The 23,505-nt window shown below is 38.6% G+C and overlaps 1 protein-coding gene across 7 annotated transcripts in view; it reads right to left on the reverse strand.

Annotated features, from left to right (window-relative positions):
* The window catches only part of CUL2 (cullin 2), a 156,937-nt gene that overhangs the window by 97,567 nt on the left and 35,865 nt on the right, over nt 1-23,505 (reverse strand). For 3 of the 7 annotated variants that reach the window (XM_047866150.1, XM_047866152.1, XM_047866157.1), the window contains exon 1: nt 4,182-4,354. The exons of 1 other annotated variant lie outside the window; for it this stretch is intronic. The gene's annotated coding sequence lies outside the window, so the exon portion shown is untranslated. Of the gene's footprint in view, nt 1-3,608; nt 3,766-3,896; nt 4,026-4,181; nt 4,355-4,430; nt 4,580-23,505 lie in introns of those variants that run through there. 3 more of the 7 variants (XM_047866151.1, XM_047866154.1, XM_047866156.1) reach the window with 3 other exon arrangements.

Here is a 23,505-nt window from a genome sequence, read left to right on the forward strand (position 1 = left end):
TAAGGTATTAATAGATACTTATTATGTATTTACAGATGCCAGAGATGTTGCCTTCAAGAAACTTACAGCTGGTAAGAGAAACAATGATAACTGTCAACCTCAATAATCAAAAAACTCTGACACAGACACAATCAGGTTATAATCCCATGATTAAATAACAATTAGTCACATCATTCATAAAGTATATAAATGAAAATCATTTAGATAACTAAAACCTTGAAATAGGACATTAACACCTACACATTTACAGAATTTAAGTTAGCTTAACACACTCACTACATATATTTCACATGGTAGTCTTATACCTAGTAATTAGTGTCTAATACTTCAAAAAGGACCATTAAATATTTTCCATCAAAGATTATATTTCTCCAACGCAGAAATAAGTTGGCTTACTTTAATCTCTAGCAAAAAGAATACAAGAGAATAGCAAAAATAACCACAAAAATAGAACTGAACTAAGTTTTTAAATCAAGAAAAATCTCAGAAAAAAAAAACAGGTAAATTTAAAATTTATATAGCAAGTAGCTAAAGACAGCTAACAGGAAATCAAAATGTCAACCAATATATAAAGTGTTATACATTCAATAAAAAATATTCCATCTCCCCAACTCCACATAAGTCAATCAACAGAGTTCAATCATACCACAAAAGGTGTAGCAGATGCAATATCATGATCTTAACACTACTCATTGTCTCAAAACTTTTAAGAATCAAAAGAACTGCAGTGTTCTCCAATAAGCCTTCCTAAACAAAAAGTAACAGAATGACTCTACATATTCTTTTTTAAATTTTTTTAACGTTTATTTATTTTTGAGACAGAAAGAGACAGAGCATGAATGGGGAAGAGGCAGAGAGAGAGAGAGACACACACACACACACAGAATCTGAAGCAGGTCCAGGCTCTGAGCTGTCAGCACAGAGCCTGACGCGGGGCTCGAACTCACAGACCGTGAGATCATGACCTGAGCCAAAGTCAGATGCTTAACCGACTGAGCCACCCAGGCGCCCCAACTCTACATATTCTTAAAGATAGTAATACAAGGTTTACACTAACATCTGCAATGTAATAGAAACATTACTACTAAGATTCAAACCCAGGCAAAGAGCCAGATTGCTCTGAACAGATATTGTGATTAACTGATTACTGAGAGGATTCACTCATACATCTTAAACATCAGTAACTTGTTATAATCTCCTAACATTCCAAATCTCTGCCTCTTTTTCCTAGACTTAACAATAGCCAGTCAAAAGTCTTCACAATATTAAGATTCCAGGGCTGATCCTGTCATTAATTTACTTGAATTTAATTGACAGTATATACAGGAAAACACTGCTCCCAATCACAGATATTTTCCAGCCAATAAAGAGAACAGGAAGATAAAGTGAACACAAAAGAAACAGCAAACTTTTATAAAAAGTCTCACAAAAAGTAACAGCTCTTTAAACAACTTCACATCTGTAGGTCCAAAACTCAGAGAGCAGGGACCAACTTACAAAATGTTGCAGTATTCCAGAGCCTTCTAAAATTCTTTCTACATTTTTTCCTTAGGTGGTCTCATCCTGTTTCATTAACTTTTAAATACTATTTAATACTCTAAAAAATACAAGGTGTCAAAGCAAGTGAAGTATGCTAACATTTTGGCAAAGTGGGGAGAGGGATATATATATATTTGCCTATATGTTCATAAAATATATCTTTGGAAAGATGTAAGAAAACACGAACCCTGTTTGGCTCCAAAAAAACTGGGTGATGGGAGACAAGAAATAGGGAAAAAATTTCTCTAAACCCCACCAAACATTTTCTGAATCATATGAATGTAGTTTCTTTTCAAAACATAAACAAACCAACCAGTAAGTGCTGATAACTCCCCATCTTTCTCTCCCCACTAGAATTGAAGTCCTGTGAAGACAGCGATTTTTGTCTATTTTTGCACTACTATATCCCCACTGCCAGGACCATAGCTGGTGCCTGAAAAACATTTGTTGAATGAATGACTTCTTAACCTCTCCACTAAATTCCAGATTTGTATATCCAAATCTGGATATACAGATGTTCTCACCTTCACTTGAACATCTAACAGGTCTTACTTAACATGTCCAATCCAACTTTATCCATATGTTTCCCTCACCACCTTCTCATCTCAATACATGGCATCACCAGCCTCCAGCTGAAGCCCAAAACCCAGGAGTCACTGCTGATCCAAGCAACTACACTCTCATGCAAGCCACAAGTTCAATCAATACATTTAGCTCCAAAATATACCTCAAAAATCTTTTGTAACTTGTCTCTAACACGCCAGTCACTATTCTATTCAAATCTACCACAGCCTTCTCTCGGTCTCTCTGCTTCTCTTCTCCTTTTATTCAATCTCCTCCTCCAGTTATATTGCAAATCACTTCCATCTTGACAAAAATTCCAACAGCTTTTCAATGTACTTTAAGAATAAAGGCCAAACTCCTTTGCACAATAAGACCTCACAAGATCTGGCCCCTGGCTATGACCTAACCTCTTATTCTCCACTAGGGTCCACCTTCACTGAGCTTCTTTCAGTTTGTTGACCCCAAGCTTGATATCATCTCTGAGAATTTCCACGTGCTGTTCCCTCAGATAGGAATACTCTCCCCTCAGACTTCCAAAGGCTAAATCCTTCTGACTTTTCAGTTATCAGGTCAAAGGTCCCCTAAGACCGGTTTTTTTCCTGACTACAGCATCTCAGTCTTAATACCACAACTCCCTATTTCCTTCATAGTACTTAATGATTCTCTGAAATTATTTTTATTCCTTATGTATTATGTCTCTCTCTCCCACACCAGAATCGAAGCTCCAGGAGGGCAGAAACTCCACTTCTTGCTTACTGCTCTATCCCCTAATGCCTGTGATAATGCTTGACATACAAACGAAATACTTAATATTTAAGTGAAAAGGCAAAACCGGCTCTAAAGAAGGTCCACAACATTTAATTTAATGACTAGACTGTTGAGGATTAAAGACATGGATAAACCATCTTAATAGTCATAAAACACTGAAAATCACCAGAGGATGGAGACTGAAGTAAGATTATTTCAGATGCATCTGAACATTCAAATACATAGAAAAGGTATTTTTCACACACTATGTGCATGCACACTGCAGAAATGTTCCCCCAAGTTATAAACAGCATCTGAAAAGAAAAAAGGATAACTCAAAACACTGTACATCTGTTATTTCATCTGGGACTCTTTTGGAAGGGCCTTCCAAACACTGTATTTGGGCAAAAGAGGCAAAGGATAACCAATTTGTTCATTTGTCTGTCTTAGGAATGTGAGATTCTAAAGGGTAGGGTATTGCCCTTTGAGTGTTTTTAAATTTCTAGTAGGTAGTCAGTAGTCAATCAGAACAAAGTGATTATTTCTCATATTTTACTTTGTACATTTGGAACAGACCTAGTTCAAAGATTTTTATACTGTCAAGTCAAAACACCTACAGTGAATGTTAATAGTTTATATCTTATCTCCAAAACTTTAACTTCTACGGTATTGCCCATCAACTGGTAATAGTAATATCCGAGGGAAAGGAGATGATTTAACAATAATAACAGTCTGCAATTTAGAGATATTTTATTTACATGAACGTATCTCTGGGGTTGTAGGTAATGGTCCAGGCTCCCTAGTGTGTAAATGCTCTGAGGAGTCTAAGAATCTTATTTCACCAGACCCTAACTGTAGAGACAGGTCTGGCGTGCACATAGGATACTCCTCCCCACAGCTATCAATCTTCGCTGTCTGCGGAAACAAAAGTGAAAATACTCGTGGTAAGGATATAAGAGACTGATGCCCACCCCCCACACCCCCAAACACAGAGTTGTGTACCCGTGTGAGCTCGTAAACAAGCAGAAGAGTACACGCACTCTCACCTTCCCTCCTTCGGAAGAAAATGGGGCCGAGGGAGGGGCGGCCAAGGCCGGGTAGGGGAGGCCCGGGATCCAGTCCAGGGGGTGGCCGGGCTTAGGGGTCAGCGCTCCGGGGAGCCGGGGTCCCTTACAGGAAACCATCTTCCCAGCCGCCCCCCTTTCATCCCTTTCCCCTCCCCCCTCCCCGCCCCCAACTCCTTTCCTCCGCCCCATCCCCGCCACCCATTAACCGGGAAGCGAAGTTTCCCGGCGCCTGCAGCCCGGCTCCCCGACCCTCAGCGGGGTTACCTTCTGCAGAAGCGGGACAAGGGACAGGGGACAAGGGGAGGGGGAGACACCCCGAAGGAGTGAAGGACGAAGCCCCCGGCGAGGAAGGTGGGCGGCGGCGGCGGCGGCGGCTGTCAGCTCGCGTTCCCCTGCTCACAGCGCTGCCATTACTGTGCGCCGAGGCCGCCTCCCCGGCCGGCCGCCGCCACCGGCCCAGGAGACACGGGGGGTGGGAGCGAAGCCCGGGGAGACCGCGCGCCGGACGCTCACCTGCCACTGCGCGCAAACACAGCAAAGCTCAAGGCCGCCGCCGCTCCAGGACGGGACAGGGGCGGCGGGGAGAGGGGAAAAGGGAGTAGGAGGGGCTGGTTACGGGATCCGTAAAACAACCGTCCTCCTGATCGCCCGGTTTTTCCCCCCGACACACACGCTTCGATCTCCTTTTTTCGCTACCTCCAATTCCCCCCTCAGAAAGCAATGGTAGAGTCCGCGTTACGGCAAGCGCAGAGAGCCTGGTTTAGTGCAATTGCGAAAGGCCACGGAAATCGGCATTCAAAGTGACTCCTTGCGGTACTCCCTGCGAATGAGGCAGTCGTAGTTGGCTGAGCACAAGAGACTCGACCCACCAAGTTTGGGCACTACTAGTCACAATACTACTAGTCAGGTATTTTCAACAGAAGTATTTTCCAGACCTATGTGAATATTCTGATACCCCCACAATGGGGGATCTTTTCAAATGATCAAAAATGTATTAGCAAAACTACCTTCCCTTCTGACATACTCCTTTAGCAGGTTTTGTCTATAGCCAAATTCTGAAACCTTTTCCCTTCCAACGCTCTTTCTTAAAACTATCTGTGCCAATCCTTTAAGGCCCATTAAAAAATCCTGTTTGCTTCCTTGTCCAGGATATCAATTCTCTGCTGTTCTCACATAAACCCATCTTTTGCTGGTAAAATAATTGGCAGATTGATTTGTGAGGTAAACAGAGTTTGAAGACTTTCCTGATGAGACTTTGGTGCTGTTAATAAATGTGACTTTTTGATATTGTGAGATGAGATATGTCAACGTATGAAAGATCTACATGACACAGTGAACCAATATTTTCCAAATGTCCGACGCAGGACATAACAAAATCATGCATAGGTGAAGGATACATTCAAAGTTCCAAGTAGACCAATGGAGATAGTTAAATATATGTATGTGTGTGTTTGTGTGTACACATACATAAAAACAAGGTACAAAAGATCCTTAATATGACTTCAGATTCTTCATTGCAAATAACCTCTAAGAAATTACCACTTGTCAACGTTTCTATAGCCTCAGAGAAGAATATTCACACTTAACTGAAAAGACTATTAAATTCTCCTCCTAGAGCCTTCTATTTTCTTCATATACTTGAATCATAGAAAACACTTTTATTAAGCCAGATATTAAAGAGATATGCGGGGGCGCCTGGGTGGCTCAGTCAGTTAAGCCCAACTTCAGCTCAGGTCATGATTTCATGGTTCATGGGTTTGAGCCCTTTGTCAGGCTCTATGCTGACAGCTCAGAGCCTGGAGCCTGCTTCAGATTCTGTGTCTCCCTCTCTCTCTGCCCCTCCCCTCCCCTTCTCTCTCTCTCTCTCTCTCTCTCTCTCTCTCTCAAAAATAAACATTACAATTGTTTTCTTTTTAATTTTTTTTAACGTTTTTATTTATTTTTGGGACAGAGAGAGACAGAGCGTGAACGGGGGAGGGTCAGAGAGAAAGAGGGAGACACAGAATCTGAAACAGGCTCCAGGCTCTAAGCTGTCAGCACAGAACCTGGCGCGGGGCTTGAACTCAGGAACCGCGAGATCATGACCTGAGCCGAAGTCCGACGCTTAACCGACTGAGCCACCCAGGCGCCCCACAATTGTTTTTAACAAAATAAAAAAATAAAGAGATATGCAAAAATGTAAAACCATGCCATTCTTCTAATTTTTATTTTGGAAAATATAGTTATTATTCATAAAAATATGTGATGTATGTAGAAATGTGTAGGCATTTATTACTTTTTAATAATTAGGGTTTTTTAATTTCCCTTGTTAATTCTAACATAGTAACTATTGCTGGATATAAACCACATAAACATAAGCTCTTTGAGATCCTCAATAATTTTTAAGAGTGTGAAGAGGTGCAGAGACCAAAAGTTGAGAACCAGTGCCCTAAGTTATGAACTGCCCCTGCTCTTGCCACTTTCCTTTTAAACCCTAGGTGGAAGTGAATTAGCATGAAGGGTGACAGACATGAATCACTATCATTGTAACACCCCCTATTTCTAAATTCCAGAAACCTCTTATCCCTTCATAGCTTATCCAACCTATATAATAGGGAAGTTACGTTTTGAAAAAAATTATAGCATCCAAGCCTTTTAATATTAAATTGACATTACTTCTTCATTCCAGAAAAAAAGATATTGTTTCTGGCCAACACTTCAACCCACTACTTCAAGCAATGTTGGTCTTTACCCTCAAACCTAACCTCAAACCTTAGTTCATCTATGAATCCTTTCTTCGTTTTAATTTTTAGAAGAAATTACATATATTACTTAAAAAATGTGTTTTCAGGGCACCTGTACGGGTCAGTCACTTGAGCATCTGACTCTTGATTTCAGCTCAGGTCATGACCCCTGGGTTGTGGGACGGAGCTAAGGGTGGGGCTTGCTTAAGATTCTCTCTCCCCTGCTCACCCTCTCTCTGAATAAATAAATAAATACTTAAATTAAAAATATTAAAAAATTTAAAAATGTGTTTTGGCCTACATAATATTTATTGAATTCTTTTATTTGTTTCTTGATTTCTAAAGTATACATGTGTTTTTGTAAAAAAAAAAAAAAAAAAAGCAGAGAGAGAGAGAAAAAAACTCTACCTATATTGCAGAAAAAGATGACCATGTTTAAATTGATAAATATTTCTCAAAATTTTTTCCATGAATATAATTAAATACATTTATGCAAATCAGATCCTGTTATAGATATGCTCTTTAGTAGTCAGTTATTTACATTTCAAAATCTTTATGATTTTGGTCTGAGACCATTAAATAATTCTTAGGCACAGTAATTTATAAATTAGTATTTAAAGAAGAAAACTAATAAAAATATTTTATGTAGAATATCCTAATATGTCATTACATAAATCAGTAAAAAAAAGTGTGTCTATTTCATTTCCCACTTGTGAATATACATAATCTTCTCTTTAAAAATTTTCCAAGTTCATTTCCTAATCTCCTTGTACCTACTATCTGAGGAGCCCAACCAGAATCATCTTCTGCCTTTATAAGCTTCCTTTACACACATGAAACCCAAAAAACCCTTATTTTTCCTGGGCATTTGTGATTTCAAACAATTTGTCTCATTTTTACATTCTGTATACTAAATCTGACTCATCTGTCCTTGAATCTTCACTGGGAATTTGCATTTCCTGGTTATATAGTTTTTAAATGTTTTTCCACCTTTTGTTTCTAGTAAACAAAAAAATGAGATATTGAGGGCGCCTGGGTCGCTCAGTTGGTTGAGTGTCCAACTCTGAATTTCCGCTCAGATCATGATCTCACAGTTCATGGGATGGAGCCCCATATTGGGCTCTGCAGTGACAATGGGGGCTGCTTGGGATTCTCTCTCTCCCTTTCTCTCTCTCTCTGCCCCTTCCCCACTTGCTCTCTTTTTCTCTCTCTCAAAATAAATAAAACTTTAAAAAAGAGAGATATTGAAGAACAGTTTTCATGTTTGGAGTAGCTGATTAAGAAGCTGCTTTGTGCTTATAAAAGTGCAAGGCTGCTCTTTGGGGAAATATCTGACTATAGGACAGGGGCAGAAAATACACAAGATGAGCCTGGAGCATCTTGTAGTGTAAGAAGGTAAGGAAGTCCTCAAAAATAAAAACATCCATATTGATTGGAGTATGTATGAGGGCACAAGAGCCAAGTGAAAGAATTTCCAATGGCCATAACTAGAACAATTTGGGAAAGAAAATAAAGTATTAGTGAATTATAGCCCAAAGTATAAAATAAATAACCATGGATTCATACTAATATAAATAAATGATGGAATAAAGTAATAAATGGGGGAGAAGAAACAATCTTATCTCCTGTAGGAGAATTCCAAATAAATTATGTAGATCCTCCACCTAAAGGAAGGGGAGCATCGGGGCTCCTGGGTTAAGTGTCCATGATCTTGCAGTTCATCAGTTCGAGCCCTGCATCAGGCTCTGTGCTGACAGCTCAAAGCCTGGAGCCTGCTTCAGATTCTGTGTCTCCCTCTCTCTCTGTCCCTCCCCCACTCACACTGTCTCTCTCTCTTTCTCTCCCTCTCTCTCTCTCTCTCTCTCTCTCTCAAAAAAAATTAATAAACATAAAAAAATGGAAGGGGAGCATGACTCCCCATCTTGGGGGTGTGCACCATAAAAGTGACTTGCTTCCAAAAAATAAAAAGAGTAACTTTACAGTGGAGCAATATCACATAGCCAGATGATTAAAGTCAACATTAACAAGATAACTCATTGTTGATAATATGTTTCCTTGAAGTGATGTGATGAGAATGGCACTTGACCTCTGTGATCTTCCTCCCCAAAACACACAATTCCAATCTAATCATGAGAAAAACATGAGACAAATTTCATTAGAGGGGCATTCTGTAAGATACCTGAGAAGTACTCTTCAAAATTGTTAAGGTTATCAAAAACAAGATAGGTCTGAGAAATTGTCAGCCAAGGGTAGACATGACTAGTGAATGTAATGTGCATTCTGGATAGGATCCTTGAACAGAAAAATACATAAGGGAAAATCTAAGGAACCTAGAATTATATGGATTTTAGTTAATTATTGTGTATCAGAATAGGTCCATTAATTTTTTTTTTTCAACGTTTATTTATTTTTGGGACAGAGAGAGACAGAGCATGAACGGGGGAGGGGCAGAGAGAGAGGGAGACACAGAATCGAAACAGGCTCCAGGCTCTGAGCCATCGGCCCAGAGCCCGACGCGGGGCTCGAACTCACGGACCGCGAGATCGTGACCTGGCTGAAGTCGGACGCTTAACCGACTGCGCCACCCAGGTGCCCCTAGGTCCATTAATTTTAACAAACATACCTACTAATAATGTAAGATGTTAACAGGGAAAACGGGCTGTGGAGAAGAGGGTATACAGGAATTCTTTCTCCATTATCTGCTCAATTTCTGTTTAATATGAAATAATTTTTTAAAAGTCTATCAATGAAAAAAACTCATACAACTGTACACTTAAAAAAAGAAAAAGTACAAGGTTTCTAATCAGAAAAGCTAGGAGCCTATGAGATTTTTCTGTATGCAAAGCAGAACCAGATGAACAGGTTATATCTCTGCCTCTCCTAGACAATTCTGGTTGAAAGCTATTTAAAGAGGGGAAAAAAAGGTATTCTCTTTCAAAAAAAAAAAAAAGGAGGGGTGCCTGGGTGGCTCAGTGGGTTTGTGAGTTAGGACTTTGGGCTCAAAGCTTGGAGCCTACTTTGGATTCTTTGTCTCCCTCTCTCTCTGCCTCTCCCCTTCTCACACTCTGTCTCTCTCTCTCTCTCAAAAATATATAAACATTAAAAATTTTTTTATTAAAAAAAAAAGCCTGTAAATCCTTTATATTTCTTTGTAGTCACATTCAGATAGGTAATTTAACAAGACCAAAGACCAAAACTGTGTTGAAAGAGAGCTCATTTTAAAGAAATATAACTTTCACGATTAAAGATAGTACATTTAGAAGGTAATTTCTAGGAATTGGAAAGAGAGAGTGAATCTGAGTAATGGATTACAATTAGTAAGATGTGATATGTGAATGAAGGAGAGGTGACATTTTCCTCAATGGTTAGATCGTATGAAAATATATGTGTCACTAAGCGTAGAACAAGAATCATGATCCACCCAGATAAATGCAATGGGGAAGTTGGGAGAACTTGTAACATAACAAAAATAAGTAATATAGGCCATCCTTTTTAAGGAGAAAGGGACAAAGCAGAGCAAATCAAATGTGGCAAATCTGGAAGCAAACTAATTTACAGAAAGGGTAAATGGGCTAAAAGACACTCTTTGGACAAAGGAAGGTGGTCAGTCAACAGTGTTAACTTGTGCTGAGTGGGTCCTAAATGCTTAAGCATGCTTAACATCAATGTTGTATAGGAACTATACAAGAATATGCAACCAGATTTCTAAAATAGAGTATTAAGTCAAAGCAAGGTTAAGAGCCTTAGCTGGGCATCAATGCCTTTTCCAATAAGTAGCCATACATGAGTCAAGTAAGCAAACACACACACCATCATTAACCTACAGTTTACTTGGCTAGATTTCTGTGGGAAACAAATAAGACTACCATTATACTAAGAATTGCACAATAGCTTACTATTTAATAAAAACATGCTATGAAAACAATTCATGTATCACACCAACCTAAAAAAAGTTACCAACTACTTCCTTCCAAAAAGATGTACTTTGCTGGTAAAAAAAGATAAAACAAAGTGAAACACTTACAATATATAGTCTTGGAAATCAGTGTATGTGTAAATTTGGTATATCTTTTAACCTACACTATTTGTGACAAGGATTCACTGTATAGCCTAGATCCTCATCACATTTCCTCTAAGACTGTTCAGGAAAGACTGGAAGTGTGGCCTCTTTGCCCTGTTTGACAGTTTGTTTTCCGATCTTATTTATTTTTATCTTAAATTATCATACAGTAAAACTGACTGGGGGAGGGGTGTACAGTTCTATCAATTTTAACACCCGTGTAGATTTGTGTAGCCACCACAGAATTGGAACTCAGAAGAGTTCTGTCACCCTCAGCAAGCTATTTCATGCTATTCCTTGATATCGCTTTGTTTTCTTTCCATGTCATCCTGGGTTCTCATCCAAGTTCTTTCTCATTTAAGTTTTTCTCTCATCTTCTCTGATTTCTGACCAATTGATCCTAGCAAAGAATATGGGAAAAGACAATGACTGTTATTTGTGGATGGGTATCTGGTAGTAAAAAGAAAGAGGAAGAGGAAATAGGAGAGGAAGCCCTCTGGGTAGTGGAAAAGCAGGAAATGTATTCAGAACACAGTTTCTCTTCCATCTGGATAAGTCTCATTACCAAGGAAGTCTCTGCTTCCTCACCTATGAAAGTAAGGAGTTGGGAGCGCTTAAATTTATGTAAGAGACACAGCCCAGCACCTGGAAGTCAAGATGTTCTACAGGATTACGATGAAAAAATTCTTTCACAATTTTAACAGTTAATATGTAATTTTATTCTAATTCAGGTGCTGTCTTATCTAGATTCTATTTTCTAAAATAGAAACCACAAACTGTGTAAAAATTTGAAGATAAACAGAAAATTTAAAGATGATGTCTACTAGCTTAATGCTTCTTACTAAGACAATTATTTTTTTACCGTTAGTGATAGAACATTTAAGTCCAGGTTGCAGAAGAATACTAGGTTAGAAGAGTCCCAATTCCACATTTTACAATTCTATTACAGGCTTTACTTATGTGCAGGAAAAGAATATATAAGTTGAATCAATGAATGAGGAGCAATATTGACGCTGACCTCCCTATCATCACCACCCCTCTCTACACTGTGAAATGTGAATGTGCCTCTGAGATAAAAGGGTGGCATCAATGTCACCACATGCTTATAACTTGTGACTGTCAGTCATCACTAAGTGTACTCCTTCCTGTTGAGACCTGATGCTAATCTAGAGTCCTTCTCAACACAATGACTGTGGCCAGGGAGCCATTAACAATCGACCAAGGTCAGCATGAGAGTTGAAATGCAATTGCTCTTCTTGATGTATTTGTTTTGTGATCCAAGTATATATAATTGATTGATTCCATTATAAGTTCAAAGCAATAATAATGTATGAATCACTGTAAAGAATGAAGCACCTAACAATACATGTTTACTGTTTGGATCAGTCAGGACTCTTTCAATCGTAAATGGCAGAAACAAATTCAAGCACAAAAGAAAAGTATTGGTTCACATTTAAAAAAATTTTTTTTAATGTTTATTTATTTTTGAAGGAGAGAGAGACAGAGTGTGAGTGGGGGAGGGGCAGAGAGAGAGGAAGACAGAATCCAGAAGGAGGCTCCAGGCTCTGAGCTGTCAGCACAGAGCCTGATGCGGGGCTCAAACCCACAAACCGCGAGATCATAACTTGAGCCAAAGTCGGACACTTAACCAACTGAGCCACCCAGGTGCCCCAGTATTGGTTCACATTAACTAGGAAGTCCAGAGAGCTAGCTGGCACAGGTAGATGCCCTAAAGCAGTACTTTTCAAATTTAAATGTCCAAACAAATGCCTAGAGATCTTGTTAAAATACAGATCAGATTCATAGATCTGGGAAGGGCCTGATATTCTGTTTCCGACAAGTTCCTTACTGACGTTGATGCTACTGGTCCACAACCACACTTTGAGTAGTAAGCTCAGGAAAAGGTGCTGAGAAAGTCACTGAGAGAGTGAATCTTAGAAGTTCTCATCAGAAGAAAAAAAAGAAAAAAGAAAAAACATTTTTGTAACCATGTATGATGATGGATAATACACTTGCTGAGGTGTTCGTTTCATAAAGTATACAAATATCAAATCATTGTTGTAACCTGAAACTAATAAAATGTTATATGTCAATTATACCTCAAAAAATGCAACCAAAATAAGTGAAGAGAAAAGGTGTTAGGCAACCATCATATATGCAATATATTGCTCTCAAAGAGTTTTCAATCTAGTCACTGTTTTTAATATATATGGACACCATCTAAGTTGGCAAAATATAATAGAATATACTCTTTGCATTTTCATATCCACTACTACACTTCAAATCTGCACTGATTATAGCATTCAAAGATATTCCAGTTGGTCTCATTTACTGGGTACTATGAGGAAAATAAAAAAGGAGCATCTAATACAGTCTCAGAGATCAGAGATACAGACTCATTCAGCACCCATTCAATTCTCTTCTCCTTTGCCTCCCTCTACATAGAGCAAACACTTCCTTGCAGCTAGGGATAACCATGTGACACATTTCTGGCCAATGAGGAGGTAGGCAAAAGTCCCAGGGGAAAAATTATCTTTCCTGAGTAAAAAAAAAAAAAAGTCTCACAAGAGGCTTTTGTTCTTTGCCCTTTGTCTCTCATTATTTTCTTCCTGCCTGAACTTGGGCACAATGTTTGTAGATGCAGCAACCCATCCAGTGATTTTAAGGACAAAGGACATACCCTGAGGATGGCAAGGCAGAAAAAAGAATCCCCAGTCCTTATAAATATCTTTAAGCCACTGTTCCATCCCTATATTTGTTATTTTGTGAGACAAATAAACCCATTACATCTTTAAGCCACTGATGATTTTATTTTACTCCTAGCTAAATGCATTTCTAAACAATACAGATGCATTCCTTTTGGAAAGATATATAACCTGAAAGCTAAAAGCTAAATACTAGATATTAACCAGGCAAAGGAAGAACAATATGCTATTTGTGTTTAAATTCATATTCAATTATTAAACTTGAAGTCAATAGCTGAGTTTGTCAGAAGGCTTTAAGCTCCACTAACAAATCTTTGTTTATAAATCAAGTATACTCTGTATTAAAATTTTAAAAATACCTGCCTTCACTTCTTCTTGTTATTAATGCTCACTTTATAATTTTGATGGATTAAACTTCTTTCCCAAACATATACAAGCTTTATTAAGTAATTTCTCTTAAACTTTTTAAACCATCATCACAAAGTCAACATATAAAAATTGTTCAAGCATTTCACACACTAAACAAAGCGATGTCAACTTTACTGCAGTAATGACAAATCTTCCTTAGGACATAAATACTTTTACAAACCTATTCTAAACATACCAGCTTACTAATCAGATCCTTACCATCATGTCCTTTTAAATATGTCAGATTAAAACTATATTCCATCAGTCTCAAACTTTTTAAAGTACAAAAATAACATAGACAAGGTACACAATTACCATAAAGCTTATTCTTTTTTTTTTTTTTATGTTTATTTATTTATTTATTTTGAGAGAGAGAAAGAGCAAGCAGGGGAGGTGCTAAGAGAGAGGGAGAGAGAGAATCCCAAGTTGACAGCATGGAGCCTGATGCTGGGCTCAATTCTGTGAACTGGGAGACCATGGCTTGAGCCGAAATCAAGAGTCGGATGCTTAATTGACTGACCCGCCCAGGCGCCCCAATAAAGCTTATTCTTAAACCAAGCAATGAAGTATTAATACCATGGGCTTAATTTACCTTTTCTACATGTCTGTTTATTTCTACCTCTTCCCAGGCCTGCAAAGTCACGTTCTCAACATAGAAGAACAGAAATATTCTCAGACTTGCTGAAGTCACCCCATATGCGATTCAGAACTGGGCACAGGGGGAGGGTTGAGTTGTAGTCAGGACTCTGGACTGGGACATGGGTTCAGAATGCTACTTCCAGCATGATTGTTTTATTTTGCAGTAACACACTAGCCCTTCCTGCTGTCATCACTGACCTGCTTTGGTAACAAGGGTTCCCACCCAAATCCCTGGCTTTCAATTAGGATTTAGAGTAAGTTTGAATTTTGTATAACTTTAATGTGTCCTCTGGGTATACCTTAAGTTTCAATCTTACCCATTTTCTTACTTTGGTTTGCTATATAATTTCATGTGGCCTGATTGAGATAGATTAGATTAACATTCTTATCTGAATTACAACCAGTACCTGCATTGCCTGATTTACACTGAAGAGACACTGTGGCTTCTTTGTATGTTCCCTAGAGATCTCATCAACCATCATTTTACAGCTATTTTGTTGATAATCCCCCTCTTATTAATGAGCTACACTATTACTCTTCAATTTTAAAGCTGGACTTCTAGGGGCGCCTGGGTGGTGCAGTCGGTTAAGCGTCCGACTTCAGCCAGGTCACGATCTCGCGGTCCGTGAGTTCGAGCCCCGCGTCGGGCTCTGGGCTGATGGCTCAGAGCCTGGAGCCTGTTTCCGATTCTGTGTCTCCCTCTCTCTCTGCCCCTCCCCCGTTCATGCTCTGTCTCTCTCTGTCCCAAAAATAAATAAACGTTGAAAAAAAATTTAAAAAAAAATAAAAAAAATAAATAAAGCTGGACTTCTAAAGTAAAACTTAACATAATAATTTGTATTGTTCTTTTATAATAAGCACAAAGCAGCAAAACTAATACTAATACTAAACAGCAAAAACAAGGTGAATAACAAGATTTAATGTGAATATATCCTAATAGAGCCACTTTTTGTGTGTGGAATTTTACAACTACCATTTTGGTGCATTGTTTTTTGTTTTAGGGGTTTTTGTGGGAAAGGATTGTATTTACCTGCTTATTCATTTAGTTTATTTTTCTAGCTTTATTGACATATAATTGACATACAACATTGTGCGAGTGTAAGTTGTACAATGTAATGATTTGATATATATGTATATTGTGAAATGTTTCCCATAGTAAGGTTAGTTAACACATCATTCATCTAACATAATTATCATTTTGGTTTTGTTGTTGTTATGGTGAGAACATTAAAGCTCTACTCTCATAGAAACTTTCAAGTATACAATACAGTATTGTTAACAATAGTTACCATGCCATATAATAAATCCCTAGAATTTACTCATTTTACACCTCAAAGTTCGTTCTCTTTGACCAACGTCTCCCCATTTCCCCCATCATTCAGCTACTGACAGCCAATCATTCTACACTATGTTTCTAGGAGGCCAATGTTTTTAGATTTCACATATAACTGAGATCATACAATATTTGTCTTTAACTAAGGCTATTTCACTTAGCATAATGCCCCCAAGGTCCATCCATGTTGTCACGATAGGAGGATTTACTTCTTTCTCATGGCTTAATAATATCCTATTGCATATATGTACCATATTTTATTTATCTATTCATCCACTCATCAACACTTAGGTTGTTTCCATGTCTTGGGTATTGTGAATAATGTTGCAATGAACACGGGGGTACAGATATCTGTTTAAGATAGTGATATTATTTCCTTCAGATATATAATCAGAGCTGAGATTGCTGAATCATATGGCAGTTTTAATTTTTAAAACTTACTTTTAATTTTTTGAAGAACCTCCATACTCTTTTCCATAGTGGCTCTTCCAGTTTATGTTCCCACTAACAGTGCACCAGGATTCCCTTTTCTTTAACTTCTTGCCAGCATTTGCTATCTCTTTCTGATAATAGTCATTCTAATAAGGTGTGAGGTGATATTTCACTGTGGTTTTGACTTGTATTTCCCTAATGATTTGTGATGTGAAGCACCTTTTTATGTATTTATTGGCTATTTTGAATGTCGTCTTTGGAAAAAAATGTCTGTTCAAGTGCTCTGCCCATTTTGTATTTGTATTTTTTTTTTTGCTATTGAGTTTTAGAAATTCTTTATACATTTTGAATGTTAACCCTTTATCAAATAAATGATCTGCAAATATTTTCTCCCATTTCACAGGTTGCCTATTCATTTTGCTTATTGTTATGCAGACCCACTCAGTTTGATATAGTCCCACTTGTTTATTTTTGTTTTATTGTTTATGCTTTTGGTGTCATAGCCAAAAAAATTATTGCCAAGACTGATATCAGAAGCTTATCATTTATGTTTTCTTCCAGAAGTTTAGTTTCCACTTTTAAATTAAGTTCTTAATCCATTTTGAGTTAATTTTTGTGAGTGGTGTAAGACAGAGGTCCAATTTCATTCTTTTGCGTGTGGATATCCAGTTTTCCCAGCACCACTTATTAAAGAAATTCTCTTTTTTCCTACTGAGGATTCTTGGTCCCCTTATCAAATATTAATTGGCAGTATATGCATGGGTTTATTTCTGGGATCTTGATTCTGTTCCATTGGTCTCTGTGTCTGCTTTTATGCCAGTACTATGCTGTTCTGATTACTATCACTTTGTAATGTATTTTGGAATCCAGAAGTCTGATGCCCCCAGCTTTCTTTCTCAAGAATGCTTCGGTTATTCATAGTATTTTGTGATTCCATATAGATTTTAGGATTGTTTTTTCTATTTTTGAAAAAAATGCCATTGGAATTTTGATAGGAATTTCATCAGATTTGTAGATGGCTTTGAGAATTATGGACATTTTAATAATATTAATTCTTGTGATCAATAAACATGGAACCCTTTTCCATTTATGTGTCAATGTCTTTCAGAAATGTCTTATAGTTTGAAGTGTATAGATCTCTCCTTCTGTGGTTAGATTTATTATTCCCAAGTATTTGGTATTTTAAAAAAATTTTTAATGTTTATTTATTTTTAAGAGAGAGACAGAATGCGAGTTGGGGAGGGGCAGAGAAAGGGGGAGACACAGAATCCGAAGCAGGCTCCACTGTCAGTACAGAGCATGACGTGGGGCTCGAACTAGTGAACTGTGAGATCATAACCTGAGCTGAAGTTGGATGCTTAATCAACTGAGTCACCCAGGTGCCCTAGTTATTTGGTATTTTTTATGCTATTTTTAAAGGGATGGGTTTCTTTTTTTTTTCTTTTTTTTTTTTCAGGTAATTCATTCCTAATGTATAAAAATGCAACTGATTTTTGTATGTTGGTTTTGTATCTGAAACTTTGCTGAATTCATTTATTAAATCTAACAGTATTTTGGTGTAGTTGCTTGAAGATTTTGTATATATGTATCATACCATCAGCTAACAGGGACAACTGTACTGCTTCCTTTCTGATTTGGATGCCTTTTTTTCTTCTTCTTGCCTAATTGCTCTGGTTAGGACCTCTATTACTATGTTGAAAAAGACTGGTGAGAGTGGACACCCCTGTCTTGTTTCTGATCCTTAAAGAGAAAGCTTTCAAACTTTCACGATTTAGTATGATGGTTAGCTGTGGCTTTGTGATATATGGCCTTTATTAAGTTGAAGTGCATTCCTCTATATCCAATTTGTTGAGTGTTTTTATCACCAATGCATGTTAAATTCTGTTCAATGCTTTTTTCTGCATTTATTGAGATGGTCATATGGCTTTTATTTTTCTATTAATATGGTATATCACATGTATTGATTTGCATATGTGGAACCATCTTTCCCTCCTCATAATAAATCCCATTGGATTATGGTGTACTGTTGAATTCGGTTTGCTAGTATTTTGTTGAGGATTTTTGCCTATACATTCATCTGGGAAGTTGGCCTGTAATTTTCTTTTCTTGCAGTGTCCTTGTGTGGCTTTAGTATCAGAGTAATTCTGGCCTCATAAAATGAGTTTGAAAGTATTCCCTTCTCTTCAATTTTTTTGGAAGAGCTTGAGAAGAATTGGTATTTTTTGAAGTTTATTTATTTATTTTGAGAGAGAGAGAGAGCACGAGAGAGCATGAGCAGAGGAAGGGCAGAGCAATAGAGGGAGAGAAAGAATCCCAAGCAGGCTCCATGCTGTCAGCAGGGAGCCCAAAGTAAGGCTCCATCCTGCAAACTGTGAGATCATGACCTGAGCTACAATCAAGAGTTGCACACTTAACCATCTGAGCTACCCAGGTGCCCCGGGAAGAATTGGTATTAACTCTTCGTAAAGTCTTTGGTATCCTTTATTTACCCATCAAGCCATCTGGTCCTGGGGTTTTCTTTTTTGGGAGGATATTGGTTACTAAATCAGTATCAACAACAATATTGGTCTGCTCTGATTTTCTATTTTTTAATGATTCAGCCTTGGTGGCTGTAGGTGTCTGTATAGTGGCAAGAGCCAGTTGAATATACAAATTTAGTTGGTGGGAACCAGGGCAAGCAACAAGAACCAGGGCCAACTGTGGGGTACACTGGTGGCTGTAGGGGTGCTGGCTGTCAACATGCACTACCATGGCTTATGGGTCCTGCCAAAGGTGCAAGGCAATGGAGTTGGAAGTTAGTCTGGACTCATGCAGGTATATAACTAGACAGGCTAGCTAGCTGCAGGTGAGCCTCACTGTACAGGCCAGTGGCAGGAGGCAGGGCCAGATCTGTACCCACATGAAGCTGCAGGAGCCTAGGCTATGTGCATGCACTCCTGTGGTGCCATGGTCTCTCCACAGGTGCATGGCAGTGGAGGCCTGTGACGTGGGTTGAAGCAGGAGCATACAGGCACACAGCAGGGATGGGATAGCTGCAGGTGACCCTAGTAGTGCCAGCCAGTAATAGGAGATGGGGCTGAATCTAGGCCCACAAACAGCTGTGAGAGTCTTGGCTGTGAGCATGTACTTCCCTGGCTGCAAGATCTTGCCATGTGCTTTCACACATCAGTGGAGGCCAGTGACAGACATCAGGCCACTGGCATGTGGGTGTACACCTAAAGGGGCTATCCTTGACTGTACACACATTGGTGGAGGACAGCTGTCAGGGTCTAGGTTGGCATCCTGCATTTGTTGGCCGTAAAGGCCTGGACTTCAGCAGGCACAGGGAAGGGGGTAGTGTGGGTGGAGGAGAAGATGTTTATGAAGCCAGAAGAGACTCAGGCACCTGGCATCTGGGAATGGGAATACCTATGGGGTGACAACTGGTAAAATCTGGAGGATGCCTGTGACAGCTGTGCTGGTCACTGGTTTCTTCAGTGGTGAAACCTGCTAGAGTACTCTGTAGTACTGGTCACTGGGAACCAAGGTCAATCCCAATGAGAGACTGACATTGGTAGTTCCTGTTTTTATTCTGTGTTCCTAGCCATCTCTGTAAGTCTCAACTTTGCCTGTCTCTGAGTGGGATAAAACCAAAGCAGGTCCTTTATGGGGTGGGTTGGGGTGGGGAGTGCTTGAAAGGCTGGGAAGCTGATTACTCACTCTGCTCTCCCTTTCCCAGTGAAGGGAACTATTTCTAGCTTGGGAGTTCCTATTTGGCACTGAGTAATGCCCATTTGGAAAATGGAATGATGCAGGAAAAATGAAGATGTTTTCCTTCCCCTTTTGTGCAGTAATTCTCCAGTTTTTTGTTCCACAGTGTTTCTGGAGTTTTTAAATGGACTCCACATCTCTCCCAGAGCTGTTTTTGGTCATGGATAGCTATTTAATTTTTTATCTTTATAGGGAGACAGAGGCTAGGGTCTCCTACACTACCATGTTGATCTGGAACATTGCTTTTAATGCTTTTACTTTAGAGTATCTTTATGCATTCATAGCTTTTTATAGATTAAAATTATTCCAATAAAGTATAATTATAATTCTTTGAGTGCTCAACTTATTACAGTTTGGCCAGGGAGATCTTATTTGTTCCTATGTCTGTTCACTGGTACTCCGGAATTTTGATTCTGGCAACAAGATGCTCTGTGCCCATTTAAAAATTCCCTGTATGGAGATAAGAAATCAAGAAACTTTACAAGGAATACCGGTTCCCTATAGTAGTGACTAGTATTAGAGACTAAAATTTGAGTATTAGGGATATATGTTAGATTATTCTAGTTAAACACTGGACCCAGAGTAACACCACAGCAAAGGCAATTCAGTAACAAAACTAGAAACACAGAATTTCTTATGTGAGAAATACTATGCAGCTGTTAAAAACAATAAGATCAAAGATTCTTCATGAAGCACATATTCTCAGGAACTAAATAGACCTTCTTTCTCCTGCATTTCCAACCCCAGCCTATTTCCTTCTCCCACACGAAATAGTTCCTGGGATCAAAAGCAGCTGGGGGAGGTGTTGGTCTTTATTGGGAGTGATGACTCATGTGAGGAGATCAGAACTCCATGGTGAATACCAATATTAGTATGCTAAAAAAGGGCTACTCTTTTAGTAGATTTTTTATCTCCCTGCCCCCCGGCTCTGAGGCTAGAAGAACACAGGGGAAATGGGGAAGAGAACAGTTCCCGGCAAGAAAATGCTAGCCTGCCTGAACACTGTAACAGGCTAGCATTTATTCATCTTTCACCTCCTATAGCCTTTCTGCTCATTAATATACCTTGATAAGCAGACCTGAAGTTCAATGATAAAATAAGAAAAGGAATAGTCATTCTATAGCTCCCAAAGGGAGAAAGGCCAGGCAGGACAAGGAGTTCTAATAATGATTAAACTGAAGTGCTGGAAAAGACAGATAAAAATCTGAATATAAAAAAAAAAAAAATGAACAAACAAAAGTACTTAAAGGGATTCAAGTACAACACTTAAAAATAATTTTTCAATTAAAAAGTTCAGCAGACCAGTTCAACAAGTGGTACTGAAGTGACTGGACACCTACAGGCAAAAAAAAAAAAAAAAAAAAAAAAGAAGAATTTCAATATAAGTCTCATACCTTATATAAATATTAACTCAGGGGTCCCTGGGTGGCTCAATCAGTTAAGCATCTGACTTTAGCTCAGGTCATGATCTTGCATTAATGGGTTCAAGCCTCGCATCAGGCTCTGTGCTGACAACTCAGAGCCTGGAGCCTGCTTCAGATCCTGTGTCTCCCTCTCTCTATGCCCTTCCCCTGCTCATGCGCTGCTTCTCTGTGTCTCTAAAAAATGAATGAACGTTAAAAAAAATTTTTTTTAAAAACTCAAAACTGAATAACAGACTTTAAACTATTGAACTTTTAGAAAGAAACAAAGGAGAAAGTCTTCAAGATGTAGGGCTAGTCACAGAGTTCCTAGACTTGACAATGAAAACATGTCCTATGAAAGGAAACAATTGATAAATGGGTTTTATCAAAGTTAAAAACATTCTGCATAAGATTCTGTGAAGAGGATGAAAAAACAAGCTACAGGGTGGGATCTTGTATGCCATATACCTGACAACGGGTTTACTACGGTCTGAATGTTTGTATCCTCCCAAAATTCATATGTCGAAATCCTAACTAACCTCAGAAGATGGTATTAGTAAGTGGGATTATTGGGAGGTAATTAAGTCATGAAGTTTCCATCATCATGATAGGGATTAGTTCCTTATAAAAAAGGCTCCATGGAGGTCCCTAACCCCTTCCACCGTGTAAAGATACAATGAGAAGTCTACAACAGAGCAGGGGGCCTTCATTTAAATATGCTGGCACCCTGAGCTCAGACTTCCAGTCTCTAGAACTGTGAGAGATAAATTTCTCTTATTTATAAGATACCCAGTATGTGGTACTTTGTTATTGCAGCCCGAATGTACTAAACCAGTGCTCACACCTGGAATATAGAAAGAATTCTCAAAACTCAATAGAAAACCAAAAATTCTAAAATAGAAAATAGACAAAATATGAAGGGACATGTCATTGAATAGGATATACATATGAAAAATAAACACACTAAACAATGTTCAACCTCATTAGCTCTCAAGAAAATGCAAATTAAAACCACAATGCACTATCACTATATGTCTTTTAGAATGACTAAAATAAAAAATAGTGATAATACCAACTGCTGGTGAGAATGCAAAAAAACTTGATCAATTATTCATACATTACTGATTGGAATACAAAATGGAATCAGTCACTCTGGAAAACAATGGAGGTTTTTTTTTTATGTGAGAATGCAAAAAAACTTGATCAATTATTCATACATTACTGATTGGAATACAAAATGGAATCAGTCACTCTGGAAAACTTTGGAGGTTTCTTTAAAAAACAAACACCTATGTGGCTCAGTGGGTTAAATGTCAGACTCTTGATTTTGGCTCAGGTCATGATCTCACAGTTTGTGAGTTTGAGCCCCACAGCAGGCTCTGTGTTGACAGTGCAGACCCTGCTTGGGATTCTCTGTCTCCCTCTCTCTCTCTGTTCTTACCCCACTCATGCTCTGTCCCTCTTTCTCTCTCTCCCTCTCTCTCTCTCAAAAATAAATAAATAAACATTTAAAAAACTGAACATACAACTACTCTGCAACCTAGCAATTTCACTTGTCAGCATTTACATTAGGGAAGTGAAGACTTAAATTTTTTTTTTTCAACGTTTTTATTTATTTTTGGGACAGAGAGAGACAGAGCATGAACGGGGGAGGGGCAGAGAGAGAGGGAGACACAGAATCTGAAACAGGCTCCAGGCTCCGAGCCATCAGCCCAGAGCCTGACGCGGGGCTCGAACTCACGGACCGCGAGATCGTGACCTGGCTGAAGTCGGACGCTTAACCGACTGCGCCACCCAGGCGCCCCTAGGGAAATGAAGACTTAAATTCACACAAGAAGCTGTATATAAATGTTCAAAGAAGATTTATTTGTAATAGCTCCAAATTGGAAATAACCCAGATTTCCTTCAGTGGGTGACTGGGTTATATGACTTGAAAAATAGAATGAAAAGAAAAATAGGAGGAGCAGAGGGCAGAAGGAAGAAAAGGATATGAGAGAATGAACTTACTCTATGGACCTCATTTTGTTCGGGTAAAAGGGCAATCCTTCTTGGGTGAAATAGTGCATCTTACTGGATGAAATAATATGTATGTAAAACAATAGCAAGAAAAAAACTTATACTATGATAAAAGGTAC

Source organism: Prionailurus viverrinus, chromosome B4 (assembly GCF_022837055.1).
Source record: "Prionailurus viverrinus isolate Anna chromosome B4, UM_Priviv_1.0, whole genome shotgun sequence".
In the NCBI taxonomy this organism is placed as follows: Eukaryota; Metazoa; Chordata; class Mammalia; order Carnivora; family Felidae; genus Prionailurus; species Prionailurus viverrinus.